Source organism: Octopus bimaculoides, chromosome 1, assembly GCF_046866305.1.
Source record: "Octopus bimaculoides isolate indiv1 chromosome 1, ASM4686630v1, whole genome shotgun sequence".
In the NCBI taxonomy this organism is placed as follows: Eukaryota; Metazoa; Mollusca; class Cephalopoda; order Octopoda; family Octopodidae; genus Octopus; species Octopus bimaculoides.
The window spans coordinates 23,003,274-23,019,883 of NC_142928.1; the positions used below are offsets into that span (position 1 = coordinate 23,003,274).

Genomic DNA, 16,610 nt, shown 5'->3' on the forward strand with positions numbered 1-16,610 from the left:
TACTTTTGAACCCATTGGTGCCTCGAACTCCTGTGATGGGGGTGTTAAAGGAGGCAGTTTCAGCGATTCTTGCACAGAAGCCATGGTCCTGAGGATGCGATTTCTGGTGGTGTTCAGTACATGAGAAGTCCAGAGGTGGTGAACAGTAACTTGCAGCCAATATTCCTTAAATCCCTAGCTGTCAGTCTCAGCGGTCCCACAATTGGATTATTTCTTCCTTGGCGATGACATGAAGAGAGGTGCCTTTAACATTTTCCTTAATGATGACAGACTTTTCTCCGTTGTTAAGGCCTTTTCCACATCCCATTGTTCTTAGAGAGCTGAGAAGCTATTAGTGTGGTTCACCCAAAAACTGGGTTGCCATAGGGTGCAAACCAGCCGGGAAAAGTTTTATCAAAATCGATTCACAGGAAACTGCAAAATCCTAAATTCCACTCCTAAGCTACTAGCATGGTTCTGGGTGTATATATATATGTGTGTGTGTATGTATGTGTGTGTAAATACACACACATACTTTCATATCATCATTTAACACCCATTTTCTATGCTTGCATGGGATGGAGGGTTTGACAGGAGCTGGCCAGCTGAAGAGCTCCCCAAGCTCCATGTCTGTTTTGATGTGGTTTCTATGGCTGGATGCCCTTCCTGACACCAACTACTTTACAGTGTACTGAGTGCTTTTACACAGCACCAGCATGGGTGTATTTACATGGCACCTGTACAGTGCTTTTTATGTGGCCCCAGAACCCACAAGCCAGCAAGGCTGGGAATACTTAGCTGGAGAGAGATGGATGGAATTGATATATCTAGCTATCCACACACACACACACACACACACACACACACACACGCACACACACACACACACACACACACACACACACAGTTTTGTAGGTAAATAAATTTTGTCAAAATATTTCAACATTGTCTCATAGTGATAGATAAAATGTCAACAAAATGTTGACTATTTACTTGATTGCCTACTGCCTACCCTGAGTATATACTTGCAGTACATGTCTATATACTACACCTTCCCACACTGCAGCATGCACATGACATGTACATTTGATATCACGTGCAAAACTATTCAAGAGCTCTGTGTGCACATCTAAGAGAAGTATCTAGTCTATTATACACACAGAAATAATATACATTTAACTAATTATCTGTATACAGTTTTGTTATTCTTTTCTATTTGTTATATTTTTTTACTGTGGAAACTAATTTAATTTTAAATTTTCATTTTTGCCTTCCACTCTTGTATTCTTTCTTGCCACTTAATTCCATATAAAAGAAATTTTTTCTCTTTCATTCCTCCCCATTCATTCACATTAATGTTATCAACTAACTTACTTAGCTTCGTTGAAATTTATGATTATCATTATCACATTTTTATTTCATTTTTTCCATCATACATGCAGCACCCCTCTTCCTCCATTCTATAGAAAATTTTGTATTTTATGAGTTTTTCATTTTGCTGGAAGTGTTAATCAATAAACAGTTTTTGCTAGCTCTCAGACTTCCCCCATTCCTCTAACTTCCATTGATCATCTACAAGGCTTCTGTAGGAATTGATACAACTGTCCATCTCTTGCATTCTAGCCTTGGAATTTCCTCTTGTACACCATACTGTTGAGAGGCTAAACACTTGATCTAAAATCTCAGTAAGATATTTCAAAGGGAAATATCACATCATGGTGTCATCTTTCCCTGGCAAAACTTATTGTTTTCTGCTATGCATTAACCTCCCCCCACTTTCTTCTACAGCTGACTGATTTGTTTACTGTTTCCTCATTGTCTGCATCAGTAGCACTAAGCTTTAGCTCTAACTCTAAACACCTCTCTGTACTATTATCCAAAGTCAGGATCTTTGTCTCCTTTCCATGTAATTAACATATATGGCCTCTCAATGGGTTTTTTTTTCTTCAATTTAGTTATAAAATTTATTCAAATAATACACAGCATTCATCCTTCCTTCATTCTATCCCAGCATCTGTAACCTTCTCACAAGAATATGGAATAATGGTTTTAAGAGATTTCTCTACTGAAGATGTAAAAGACAAAGTTGACAGTTAACTTTAACACATATTAAATAGATTTTGCTTTTTTGTTTTTAATATATTTATTTTCAGCATCTTTCTGTTGTCAGTCTCCATTGATCTGGAATTTCCAATTTTCTTCTGCTTGCTTTATGTATGTATGCATGTATGAGTGTGTGTGTATGTGTGTGTTTGTATGTGTGTGTGTGTGTATGCATGTATTTATGTATGTATGTTCCATGAAGAACTTTAAACTAGATTTATTTTTCCATGAATTCTACAGATGAGATGATAAATTCCTCATCACCAAAGATGAAGGACTTACGTTATGGACTTCTGTAATTGTCTTATACTATCTGATTCAAGCAAATAAATACTTGTTTCTCCATAACAAAATACATTCCTTTTCTTTTTGACTTCAGTGATACATTTTTAGTTTCTTTACTATGCTTTCCTGAGCAGATGATAATAATAATAATAATAATAATAATAATAATGATAATAATAATAATAATAATAATAATGATCATAATAATGATAATTCTTTTTAATTTTAGTCCAAGGCCAGCAATTTTGAGAGAAGTCAGTACCATAGACTAGTACTTTACTTTATTGATCCCCAGGAGGATGACAAATTTTACTTAGAATTTGAACTGAGAACATAGAGAGCCAGAAATATTGATATGTATTTTTTCCAACACACCACTGATTCTGCCAATAGGACTTATGTGATAAACAGTTTTCTTTCCTTGAAATTTGTAGCCTTCTTCTTTGACAAAATTGTTACAGCATTGAACAGGGTACTTGGCAGTTTTTTTTTTTTTTTTCTGGTTTTTCACATTTTGAATTCAAATCTTGCTTAGGTCAACTTTGTCTTCCAATAAAATAAAGTACTGATAAGGTACTAGTCAATGGTACGTGTCCAATTTCTACCAAAACTGACCTTGTGTCAAAATAAGAACAATTATTGATACATGAATGATAATAGCCTTGAGATTTCTGTATAGTAATACTGACCACATAACCAACAGCTGTTGTTGCAAAGAGTTAAGGAATGGAGTATATTTTGCGTAGAGACGAGGAAGAATACAAGTCTAACTTTTCAGCGAGAACGCTTCATTGGAGAGGGATGAAATGTTGACTGGTTTTGCAAGATAGATAAAGAGTAATAAGAGAGAGGAGGGGGAGTAGGACGACGAAAAGTGATTATATTGGTGAAGAAGAATAAGGGAAGAGGGAGGTGAGGTAACAAGTGTTAGTGGCTGGGAAGGGAGCAATGGAGCGAGGAGAAAATAAAGGGAATGCCAATAAATTTGAAAACTCATTGAGGGAAAAGGGAAAGTAATGATGGAAGTACTATACGCACACACACATACATTATATATAATATATACATACATACATACATACATACACACACACACACACACACACACACACACACACACACATATATATATATGTAGACAAATGCATATATATATATATATATATATATATATATATACGCGTGTGTGTATACATACTTATAGAAATACATACATATAAGGATATATATATATAAAAACGTATATGTAAATGCAAGTACTCATTTACATATGTGTATACACATCTTCCCAGTTATTTTAATATATATATATATATATATATATATATATATATATATATACACACACACACACACACATACGTACAAACTTGCATATATGTATGTGTGTGTGTGTGTATGTACATATATATATATATATATATATATATATATATATATATATATATATACACACACATACGTACAAACTTGGATATATGTACATTAGTTTACTTGTTTTTTCTTTACTTTTTGTTTGTTTTTGGATGATAGCTGGCCAGGCTACAACTGCACTGTCTATGCCTGAATGTGGCTGTTTGATCTACATGAAATAGCAGCCAAATGTCTCAAGTCACATCTTTCTGTCTTAGTATGGGAAAGACACATTAGATAACGGTCATATATAAGACTGCCTAAATAAGACACAACGGTCATGGCCAGAAAGACTATGATACTAGTTCTGTTTTGAAAGGACCGACTTAGTATTTCATGGTTGCATTTTAATCAGTTGGAAGGGACATATAATCACTCCATTATTCAACCATTCAACCATACAACCCACAACCGTTATGCTATATAAACTCAGAAAATGAATGTAAAACTAGGGTTGAGATGGGGATTATTCTCCATTTAGATTTCCTTTCCAATATCAAATATTCTATCATAAAGTGGCTTTGATAACTGTTTTCTGGCTATTTGTTGCTTTTATATAGTATTTTAATTTTTTCTTTCCTTTTTTTTTTTTTATTTTTTATTTTTTTTAGCAATAAATGTTATTGTAAACAATCTCCTAAGATGTTTGGTTATCAAAGAGAAATCCAATGATAGAATTTATAGTTTACTGCAGCTAAGGGATTTTAAAGATATAAACATAGATGTATGAATGAAAACAACGAACAGTTTACATCATAGAATAAATATGAGGAATTATGAATCCAAAATATTTGGAAGTCAGTCAGCTTGATTCAATAGAACAGGCAAATACACTAAATAAATAGAACAAAAAATAGTCTTCATAGAATGTTGCTGTTGGTTAACTCTGGGTAAACTATGATCAAAAAGACCTATGATCAATGATGGCCTTCCCTCCATGACTGTCATGTATTTTATTCAGAGCATCAAGGACTATATTATTCAATGTGTCAAGCACAGTGTCTTCTAAAGAGCAATTAATACCAGGGAAGAAAACCTTTTTCTTCATAGTATTTGGTGGAATTATGAGCTTGTATTTGAAAATAAAGTAAAAACTGCCTAGATTACATATTAAATTTGTTTTTATTGCATACTTATGAAATTCTTAAAATGTCTGGTCAGTAGTTATCATATGCAGCACTATTTCATTCATCTTAGAAATCTTCAGCAAGATTTTGAAATTGGTAATATGTGATTTGAGGTAAATTTTGCTGCTATTTCTAGCATGTTGAGTACTCATATAGGGGCTCTCTTGTCTAGAGATGGGATTGGGAGCAGGGAACTTTTGAGGCACTATAGTTCCATCCATATCGCAATTTCATAGTGTTTGTGTGTAATTTCTAATTTAAGCACTTTTGAAGGGAGGGGAAGCGGGTTACCTGATTGCATTGATCATCTGCACTTGATCAGTTCTTTATAGTCTCCAGAGCAGTGAAAGATAAAGCTGACCATAGCAAGATTTGAACTCAGAGTGTAAAGTGTGGGAAGAATATCAAGTGCCACAAGGCATTTTGTCCAATATTCTAACAATTCTGTCTATTTATTGCCTCTGTCTGTGTTTGTATATTGAGTATATAACAAAAACTAATGAAATATAAAGAAAAATAAGATGAACTACTTGATCTGGGCTAACACGGGGCTAAACAACACAGGAATTTTTCTTGAAGCAACACATGTACACACTAACATGCTTTCCTTTTTTCTCTCTCTCTTTCTCACTCTCTCCAGTGACTATTCTTGAAATAAGGACATTTTCTTCCAGCAACACATGCACATGCACACACACACTCAGTCACAATGCACACAAATACACATGCACACACACACACACTCTCAGTCATATGCACACAAAAATCTTGCTACATCAGCAAAAGAAGAAAAGCAAACCAAAATTAAGAACAACTGAGCAAGGGTGGTGTGAGTTTATCTTAGGATATTATTTGTGTTTTGACAGGAAGAAGAGGAGGTGTTATGGTGAAGATATCTCAGTTCTTTTTGATGTGTAGTCTTTCGGACCTATTTTATTTCATCTTTGAGGTGGTTGCTGTATTTTTCTCTTCTGGATGGAACTAGATATTTGTACCAAAGATAAGATGTTTTAATGCCTCAGAAATAACAGTATCAAAGAACTCTTAACCTATTTTTTCATACAGTTGTTGAGGTCATTGCAAAACACACACTAAATATATATCACGAACAGTTTTTCTTTGAACTGTTACAATAAAAGCACGATTGTGTTAGAGTTAGGTTGATCTTGCTGATTAATGTGTTTCTCTGTTTTTTTTTTTATGTGGAACAATATTTTTAGGTTCCTGGAAGTTTCTGAAACTTCACCGTCTTATTTTCTAGATTAAGTGGTTATTTAGTGGATTTAGTTTTAGCTTCTTTTTCTTTTACAAAATAAGGGCCATAAGAATGTTACTGTCATCCTTATGGGTTTAAAGTGGTTTGTGTGCGTGTGTGTGTGTATTTATATATATATATATATATATAAAGAGAGCACATTTTAAATGAGATAATCCAAGAATGTAGCAGAGTGAATTATGTGATTGCAGAGTGCTGCAGGTACATTCTGCTGGACTGGACATGTTGCAAGGTTCTCAGACAACAAGTGGACCCATGCATGCAGTTGCTGGGTGGTATCCAAGAGGCTGGAAAAGTTCATTTAGAAGGCCTCTATGATGATGGGAAGGTGATTTAGTTAATCAATTTGAGTCAAGATGGAAAAGAATGGCACAATGAAGACAGAATTGGAAGTGTATTGTGATCTATGCATCTGATAGTCTGGTCAATACTGTGATAAGTGTATATATATATATATATATATATATATATATATATATATATATGGTGGATTATCCTGTCAGCTTTGATTTATGAGGGTCCAACAGCCAATATTATGCCACTTAGACTACCTGCAGAGGAAATTTGTTTTTAGTGGTGAAGAGTTGTATCGAACTAGCCACATGTTTTGGAAATGCTTGTAGAAAGCTGGCGCATACATTCACCACAAACTCTATGAACAACATATCTCAGGCTTTTCAGTTAGTTCTCCATCTCTTTGGTTAGTTTCCTAAGCCACAGCTAAGTCCAACCCACCTTAGTAGGCTAAATGCATGCATAGGTAATCGGATGGCCTTTGACTATTCTGAGTTCAACAGTTCTAGAGATCCTTCCAACTTGGTGAAACTAAGTTCTGAAAGCACTGTGTGTGTGTGTGTATGTGTGAGATTATGCACAACTGTGTCCTTTGCCTCATTTACTTCCTAACACACCACCACCTCCTTTAATTTCTCTATCTGCAGTTTTCCTTTGATATCACTACTCTTTCTCACTACCTGAAACAATTTCACTTGATATCTATCCCTCATCCTTAATACTGTCTTCTTCCACATTTTACACTGATCTCACCACTGAACCACCATTGGATTCTGTCAAACCATTCAACTCATACAGAGATACTTGATATAGAAAATACTTAGTAGTATTAAAATGATTAGAACTTACACTCCAAAGTTTTTGTCTCTCTCGCTATATATCCAAATATATCTTTACATCTGTACATATATGTATATTTTATATATCAAACCCTTGTTTATCTGCACCATCTCTCTCTCCTCCTCTCTCTCCCCTCTCAGGTTATATAAAGTGCTGGAGAAGGTTCACATGCACAAGACTTACCCATAGGCAAACTATCACTAGATGCATAAATGAGTAGGTGCAGGAATAAATGAGTTGTTCACTTTACAACCACATGGATTCAGGGTCCAGTCCCACTGTTTAACATCTTGGGCAAGTGTCTTATGCTGTGACTCTAGCCTGACCAAGACTCACGAGGGAATTTGATTGACAGAAATTGCCAGAAACCAATTGCATGTGTGTGTGTGTGTCCTCTTCAAGTTAGGCTTTTTCTATATATTAAAATGAATATTTCTCCATTCTAAGCAGCTGCTACACTGTCCCAGATATGTGAATGATACATTGATATAAACTGCACAGCATATCTTGTAAAATGGTCATCAGCTTCTCAGAGTCTAAATATTTTCTGGCGAGACCAGAAGAGAAAACTCATGATGTAGTTTTGGCTGTTACAGATGTGTGGTTGCTATAAAAGACTACCAGAGTTGTGATGCCTCATACTTGTAATTTCAAACACAGTGTAATTTCTTTCCATGCTTAAACTAAATAATTTTTGTATACTTCTATCCACCATTGTCCATGTAATCTTGCTATGTGTTAAGCTCTTAATGTTTTTTGATGAAAGACCTGTGTTTGTGTTTATTCTTGGAGAAGACATTAGATATTAAGTAAATATTTTATGACTTACTACGATAAATTGGTGCAAATGCATGCAAGCATAAACTATTAGATAATGATAATTGACAGAGAATAAGCTCAAACATGAGATCTAAAAAAATTTTTCATAAAGAAACTTAGACACTGTTTTTATGTCTAAGCAGTCTTTTAAAAATAGTTGCAAGTAAAAAGAAAATTAAAAATAATGTAAAATGCAGTAGAAAAAAAAAGACATAGCCTAGGCTCAGGCGTGGCTGTGTGGTAAAGCTCATTTTGCAAAAAAGGTGGTTTCAGGTATTGTCCTACTGTGCAATACCTTGGGCAAAAATCTTCGACTATTATCCTGGGCCAACCAATACCTTGTGAATGAATTTCATGGATGGAAACTGTGTGGAAGCTAAGTGTGTGTGTTTGTCTCCCTTGCTACTACTTGACACTTGATGTTGGTTTGTTTATGTCCCCTTACTTAGCAGTTCTACAAAAGAAACTGACAAAATAAGAACCGGAGCTAAAAATAAGTACTGGCTAAACCCTTCAAGATGGTGCCCTTTCACGGCCACAGGCTAAGGACTGAAATAAAAGATAATCTAAAAATACAAATTAAAATGCTGTTTTTGTTAACCTTTCCATGATTATATTTCTTACAAGAGAGATTGCCTGTGTTACCTTTAACTTTCAAAATAGCAGTTTGAAAGGATTTAGTGAAATAACATTAAATGTTATCTATAGGCTAGTGTTCAAATTTATAATGTATGATGCACTCAACTATCTAACAATAAATCTGCAATGCAAAAAATATATATGCTGCCAACTATTATTCTTCCTCTAATAGCAAAACTACTTTTCAATTAAAATATCACCTCATCCGTTGCCAGTACTGCTGGACTGGCTCCTGTGCAGGTGGCACATAAAATACACCATTTTGAGCATGGCCATTGCCAGTACCACCTGACTGGCCTTCGTGTGGTTGGCATTAGGAAGGGCATCCAACTGTAGAAACTCTGCCAAATTAAATTGGAGCCTGGTGTAACCATCTGGTTCACCAGTCCTCAGTCAAATTGTCCAACCCATGCTAGCATGGAAAGCGGACGTTAGACGATGATGATGATGATGATTCATGATAATATGAAATAGGTAAATGTAAAATTAGAAATAGGCAGTCAGATGAGCTGGACTTGATAGGGTGAGGACTAATGAAAGGAAATGTCAATTTTCTTTCAGTTTCCACCTTTGATCTGATCATATCTGTTTGATTGAGGCTGCTAAATATTAGATCAGCCTTGACTGAGCAGATCTCCCATCAAAGGTATTCAACCTGTATATCCCATCCTTTTAGAGCTATCTAGGGCTAGAATGTCTGTTTGGGTATTTTTCCTTTGTAAAGATGTGACAGGAATGACATTTGGCTGCAGTTTCTAGCAGGTTGGGTAACTGCAAAAAGCTCTCTTGTTGGCTCATATCTTAGTTCTAAATAATAATCTGGTAGCTTAGTTTTAAGTTTAACAGTATAACTGTTTCTGAGTGAACATTTGTCTTTATTTACTTGTGTGATAATTGCGTGTGTCACTATCATTTAAGCAGTGTCTTTTGTTTCCAATCTTGTCATTCAACTTTGGTCTTCCATACTGGCATGGGTTGGATGGTTTGATAGGAGCTGGCAAACCAAAGGACTCACCAAACTCCACTGTCAGTTGTGGCATGGCTCTTACAACTGGATGCGCTTCTTAATGTCAACAACATTACAGAGTGTAAACATATCTAACCATAAGGAAAATATTACCTTGCTTGGAAACAGGTGAAGATTGGTGAAAGGAAAGGTATCAAGCTGTAGAAAATTTGTCTCAACAAATTCTGCCTTTATCCTGCAAGCATGGAAAAATGGATGTAAGAACAGTGATAATCCTGAATCTTTCACTGTATACTTTTAGAACAATAAAAGCATTGAGAAATATATAAATAAATCTTCTATAAATGATCTCTCATTTATAGACCACTGATTTGTTTTTCAATGCTTCTATTATATTTTTAATGCAAACAAACTTGCTTTCTTTGAATTTGGATGAAAGTTTGAAAATTACTTAAGTGTAATGTTATCACAACTCTCTGGTTTATAATAGATACATTTTTTTGAGTCTTGCAGGTAGCATTCTGTCTATTTCATGAGCTTTTAACCTTATATATTATGAGCTATTATTTTCATACACCAGATCAGCAGCTGAGACAGTGCTGTGTGGCTGCACGGTAAGAAGTTTGCTTCCTAGCCACTTGGTTCTGGGTTCAGTCTCAGTGCGTGGCATCTTGGGTAAGCATTTTCTACTATAGCTTTGGGTCAACCAAAGATTTGTGAGTGGATTTGGTAGACAGAAACTGAATGAAGCCCGTTGTATGTATATATACATATATATATATATATATATATATATATATATATATATATATATATATATATATGTGTGTGTGTGTATATATATATATAGTAAACTAGTGATTTAATCAATGAAAATTGTTCACTATTAACAAAATATAAATAAAATGAATTCATATTTAACCCTTTTGTTACCATTTTCCTGTTGAAATGCATTGCTTTTGTTTCAATTAATTTAGATAATGATGAAGAATTTGGTAAAATAACTGTCATTATTAAGCTGATATCAGATTTTGCTGAAAGGTTTAGATTACTTTGAAACAAGAAGTTTGTGTCATAGAATCAAGGGTAGGTTCAGGTGGGTTGGTATTAAAAGGGTTAAAGCAGTAATATGATGGCTAAAATGAATGGGCATGAGAAAATCACTCTCATACATACATACATATACATTCACATCCACATTAAATTTATTTTCTACAGACACAAGCTTGTTTCCTTAGTCCTCACAGAAGTGAAATAACTGTTGTGATACTATTGTCAGTACAGCAAAAACAGGAGCTTGTGACAGAAATTACTTCCTACATGTAAACCAGGGAAATATAGAAATTAGCGCTGGAAAATAATGAAAAGAGCCAAAACTAAGTCTGTTATGGTCTCTTTTACTTGTAAAAATACAGAAAGAGCTGAAGTGAATATTAAGAAATAATTTAAAATCAACCTACAGCAATGAGTATTATATTAATAATAGTAGATGTGTTGCAAATATATTTTTTCCATGCAAGTAATCTTAGCTCAATAAAAAATAAATTCATAAACTGAAAAATGTGACCTATGGTGATAATGAAATTACACAAGGAAAAAGTCTTGTCACGCACACACACACACACACACACACACACACACACAAATAAAGAGAAATATATGCACATTAAATATATTTCCTCTGTTTAATTTTTGTATTTTACTGCTTCTGTATATGAGCAGTAATTTCTGTTACAGTTTCCTCTTTATGCTGTCCACTAACGACAATGTCACACCAGTTATTTTATTTCAGTTCTAGAAACTCAAACTTGTTTCTAGAATTACATATATGTATATATACTCACACATACATACTGTGGTATACATATAACATTATTTTCTAGTGTCCTTTCATTTTCATTATCCTACTTCATTATTTTTATTGCTCTAAACATGAATTCATTTCATACTTATTGAGCTCTTTGATGAAATATTTTTGCATGTAAAAAGTATTTTCATTATAATTGCAAGATATTTCTTATTACTTTAATACTATTATTCACCAAATGTGATATAAAATAATAATTAACCATTGTTTTTCTCATATATTGAAAATAGATTAAAGATGATGCTTGGCAACATGCCAGTAATAACTTAAACAAAAATATGATATTCCCCACGCCTTAGTCACTCTGGTCATTTAGAACTATATTTCCTCTTAGCATTAATTATTACACTCTCTTGCCATGTCCAAATTTGTCCTATCTGAGTTGAAAAACTAATTAAAATTCTTCTTTGTACTCAGTCCCTGTATTGCTTATCCTATCACCTTGTCCTGGAATATTTATTCCTGATAGCTTTGAACTGCAGTTATTAAACACTACTAAACATAGTAGTCCCATCAGAAAGTGTTTGAAATCACAAAGAATACCTAGTTGATGGCTGATGAAGAGAAGTATTTTGTATCTTATTTTATTATCCTGTTCTGTAATGTTTTTGTTTACTCTTGTCTTTTTTTATTTCCTTCTTTCATTCCTCTTTCCCTGTTTTCACATTTTTCTGAAAAATCTTATCTTCTTTGCTCCATAAATTTTAGAAGTCTTTATCTGGTTTTAATTTCTGTATGTTATTCAGTGCACATGTTTTGCATATATCTCTTACCATTAATGTGCACAACCTCCTAGTTTCACAACATTAGCTTACCCTTTAGTTAGCCACAGAAAAGACATTGTTATCCAATATTTTGGATGAAGTTCTTCAAAAAAAGCCAGTGTTGTAAGTAAGAGTACTTAGAACTTGGAAATTGGTACTGGGTCACTATCAGTCTAGGCAGCTTACTTGTATAATATTAGCATCAACTGATTTGGTGATGACTATTCTATAGAGAAAATATTCAAAAAAGAGTATCCATACTGGTCTGGCACAATTGTTACTGACAGACAAAATGCCTTTGCAGTATTTAGTGATAACCTTTTCATTTCTAAGTTCAGTTGTTACCAAAGTCAACTTTGATTTCCTCCTTCAAAGATGAATATAATGAAAGTTTCAGCTAAAAACTGGGATAAATCTGACCACAAATTTTAAGACTTTGAATTTGAGAACATTAATATCTCTGCATTCTTGTTCTTCACTGCTTTAAATCATAAGTATTTCCATTTATTGTTTTGTATGAAATATTGTGAAATAGTAATAGTGCTTAAGAAAATTATTACATTGCATGTATGGAAGTAAAGGAGTGAAAGCCAAAGGGAAGCGAGAACAATTGTTTACACTTTTACTTTGTATTTTAATATTTTGAGTTTAAAATCCCTTTATTATGAAAAAGGATTTGTTAGTTCATCCTTCATTTTCTAATTCTTTATTTTCAAACTTGTATTTTAGGTTTTCTCAACCCTTTTACTGTTGAAATCAAATATTTCATTACCCTTATCTACAGAAAGCAGTTTTAAACACCAATCTATCTTTTGTTAAGGAATGTCATGTTTGGAGGTATTTTTTGAGACATGTCAAGTTTACTGATGCAATGTAACTTATAGAAAGCATCAATTCTATTTTTTTAAAAATATATTTTGCATCATTATTGAAATTTAATTTCACTGTTAAAGGGTTAAAGACTATTAAATATTTTTTGTTTTGTAAAATTCTTTCTCAAGTCTATCAAGATCTTTTTACTTTTGTTTTTAAATTGTGTGCATGTATGTTTTGAAATCTGATAATGTGTGTGTTTGTGTGTGTGTGCACATTGTTTAAAAATTTGAAAACTTTGTATCCTTTTAAATAGAAAACACTAAAACAGTTTTAAGTCTTTACTCTACCAAAAATCTTTATAGCTTTCAAATCTCCTTCTGAGAAATCTCAAGTGGAAACAAAAATGAAAATAAATCAAATGTTAAGAATCATTTTATACAAACGTTTTAACTAAACAAACTAGAGAACATAAACAGATAAACCATTTTTTAAACAAGGTTGAAGAGTACGTTTGAGGAAATAACCTGTATCAGCTTGAGAATGATACGAGTGTGTGACAAAAATCATGGCTGTTTGTAAACTGCTGACAGTTGTTAACCTGATTCTGCTGGTAGAATTACTTATAAACCCTCTGACTCAAAGAAATAACACACTAAAATGTGTAAATTTAGAAACATAATTTTACTATAATCTTACCAATATGTTGTTTTTATGTCTTCATATAAAGACATTAAAGCAAATATGTATGTGAATCTGTACACATGTATATATAAGTATGTATAAGCCTCTATATACACTTATATGTATAAATATCCAAGAACATATTTATACACGTCTTAAGGTTCGTGCACTTCCACTAATAAATGTTGTACTGATCATAAACCATTGTAAAAATGGTGTTATAATTTGGTCATACACTGTCAAACAGGACCAGATTATCACTGGAAAAGTTTATAGCTGAAAGCTGTCAGTTTAAAATTACTAAGGTTGATAACAATGATTTATAGCCTTTCCCAGTTTCAAGGTGAAGAACATAAATACTTATGTGTATCTTGAATTAAGTGACCAGAAGCTGTATTGTATTGTAGGGATCTTGTAGATTATGACTTTAAAGCATCGTTTTGCTACTTACTCATTATAAGTACGGGTTTAATTATTTGAGATTTAATAGTGACAAAGGAGCCTGATAATTGGTTGTTCGACAAGATACATTAGATAACGTAGTTCTTGATGTAGCAAAAGACAGAATGGTCACAGTTGGAATACTTTTGAATATAGGTCTGCTCTATTGGAGCTGATGTGAGGCTTAAATATGAGTAACAACAATCATTTCATCAGAAGATGACTTTGGAAACTAACTTTAAATACTTAACTAGTTTCTTTCCTTTTTGAAAAGGATAAGGGTATAACATAGCTGTTTCTTTACTTTTCAAATAAAGTACTTACTGTATTAACTGCCAGAGTAATTAAATAACTACTATAATTACTGGTACCAGTTCATCTGGTACCAGTATTGGTTCATACTGGTTCATACCAGTTCATCTATACAGGAACTGTATGCAAAATAACCCAAGTAAGATTTTTAAAAGTGATATCATCACCATTTAACAAGTATAATACATTTATCCCACCCCATGGACAATGATCCCCAAGGACAATTATCCCTGAGAACAACAGATGATAATTTAAAAGGTCTTAATATATTGGAGAGGGAGTAATTAACCAAGAGGGGTAATTGTCCTAGGGGCTTGTTGTCAGGGGTAATTGTCCTAGCGGGATAATTGTCTTGATACACCATTTAACATCCATTTTCCATACTGGTATGAGTTAAATGGTCTGACAGGATTCATCTCATCCAAGGACTGCATCATGCTCCAGTGTCTGCTTTGGCATGATTTCCACAGCTGGATGTCCTTCCTAATGCCAACTACTTCACAGCATGCAAGAGGTGCTTTATTTATTTTTTTTTTTTTCATGCTATCAACACTAATGAGGTTGCCATGCAACTTGTGAGACTAGAAAACCCAGCGAGGGAGGGTTAGGGTTAGGGTTTATGCAAGGAGATGAATGGTTAAAATATCACCCAATATTTTTTAGTAGAATATATATGAACTTGTACAAGGAAATGTGTGACAGAGCCTGAAGCTTTGGCTTGTTTGCCTTCATCAGACTGAAGACAAGCCATCAAAACTTTGAAGGTACTGTCAACCTGTTCCGTATAAAAGTTAATAAATATATGTATATATGTTTTTATGTATAGTTATATATAAAAACAAATATTAATTTCATAACTGCTTTCTGTGCTGGCATTATTTGGATGGGGTCTCCATGGTCAGTCAGTACATATTTGGGGGTACTGCTCAATTGCCCTTCTTAACACAAATTACTTTACAGAGTGTAATGGGTACATTTTTGTGTTACTAGCATTACAGAGCTATCCCTGCTGCTCAATACATTTAACTAGTGTTACATTTTATCAAGGAAAAAGTTGATAGTGACTTTGAAGTTTCAGCTCAAGTTTTCTCTGTGTATGTGTGTGTGCATGTATATATGTAATAGGAAGGCAACGAGCACAAAGAAAACACGAGACAAGCTTTTACAAAAGAGAAGGCAAAGTCTTAATGTTTTGGACTCTAGTCCTTCATCAGAAGAAAGCTGAAGAAAAATAAGTCAATGGGGAAATTTGGTTGGAGAAAAAAAAATGGGTGTTAGGGGTCAGTTGGGAAAATGGTTCTACAGAGAAAAGTAGGAATGGATAGGGTGCAGGTGTGTGTCCATGTATTGAGATTAGCATAGGGGGATGGATGTGTGTTTTTAGGCAGGGTGTAAAGATGTACAAATGTGGGAGTGTAGTGGCATGGGATAGTGGGGATGCTGGAGGTTTTATTTTTGGGGTTTATATAAAAAATAAGGAAATAAATCATTTCCCTTAATGAGTTTACAAGTAATTAGAAATAATTTATCATCAAAAACAAGGGAAAAGCAAGGCAAAAACAAATAAAAGTAAAATTTTCTGACTTTAATCTTGTGATTCAGATGAAAATTTGATAAAAGATTGGCAGATAAGACTGAGTAACATAGTCATAGTAGTATTAGATTATTTATACTGTAGACTAATATTAGTAAAGCAGTGTAAATGTCTTAAAATATTAATTTAAAATTATGGCTGGCAAATATGTGAAGATGTGTGTGAGAGATGGAGAGAGACAGACAGACATATAATCATACATAGAAGTAAATGTTTTAGTGTATGTGATATACTCATGATTGACTGGATATTAATATAAGCCTGTATGAATGGTATATGTGTATGTCAATATATTCATATGTGAAGTCGTGATGGCACCTGTGCCCAGCATCGCCTTCCTGGCACTTGTGCCAGATGGCACGTAAAGACATTCAAGCGAGATCGTTGCTAGTG

The 16,610-nt window shown here is 33.7% G+C and overlaps 1 protein-coding gene across 5 annotated transcripts in view; it reads left to right on the forward strand.

Annotated features, from left to right (window-relative positions):
• LOC106884182 (glutamate receptor-interacting protein 1) overlaps positions 1 to 16,610 on the forward strand; it is a 542,605-nt gene that overhangs the window by 75,025 nt on the left and 450,970 nt on the right. The gene's annotated exons all lie outside the window — the stretch shown is intronic.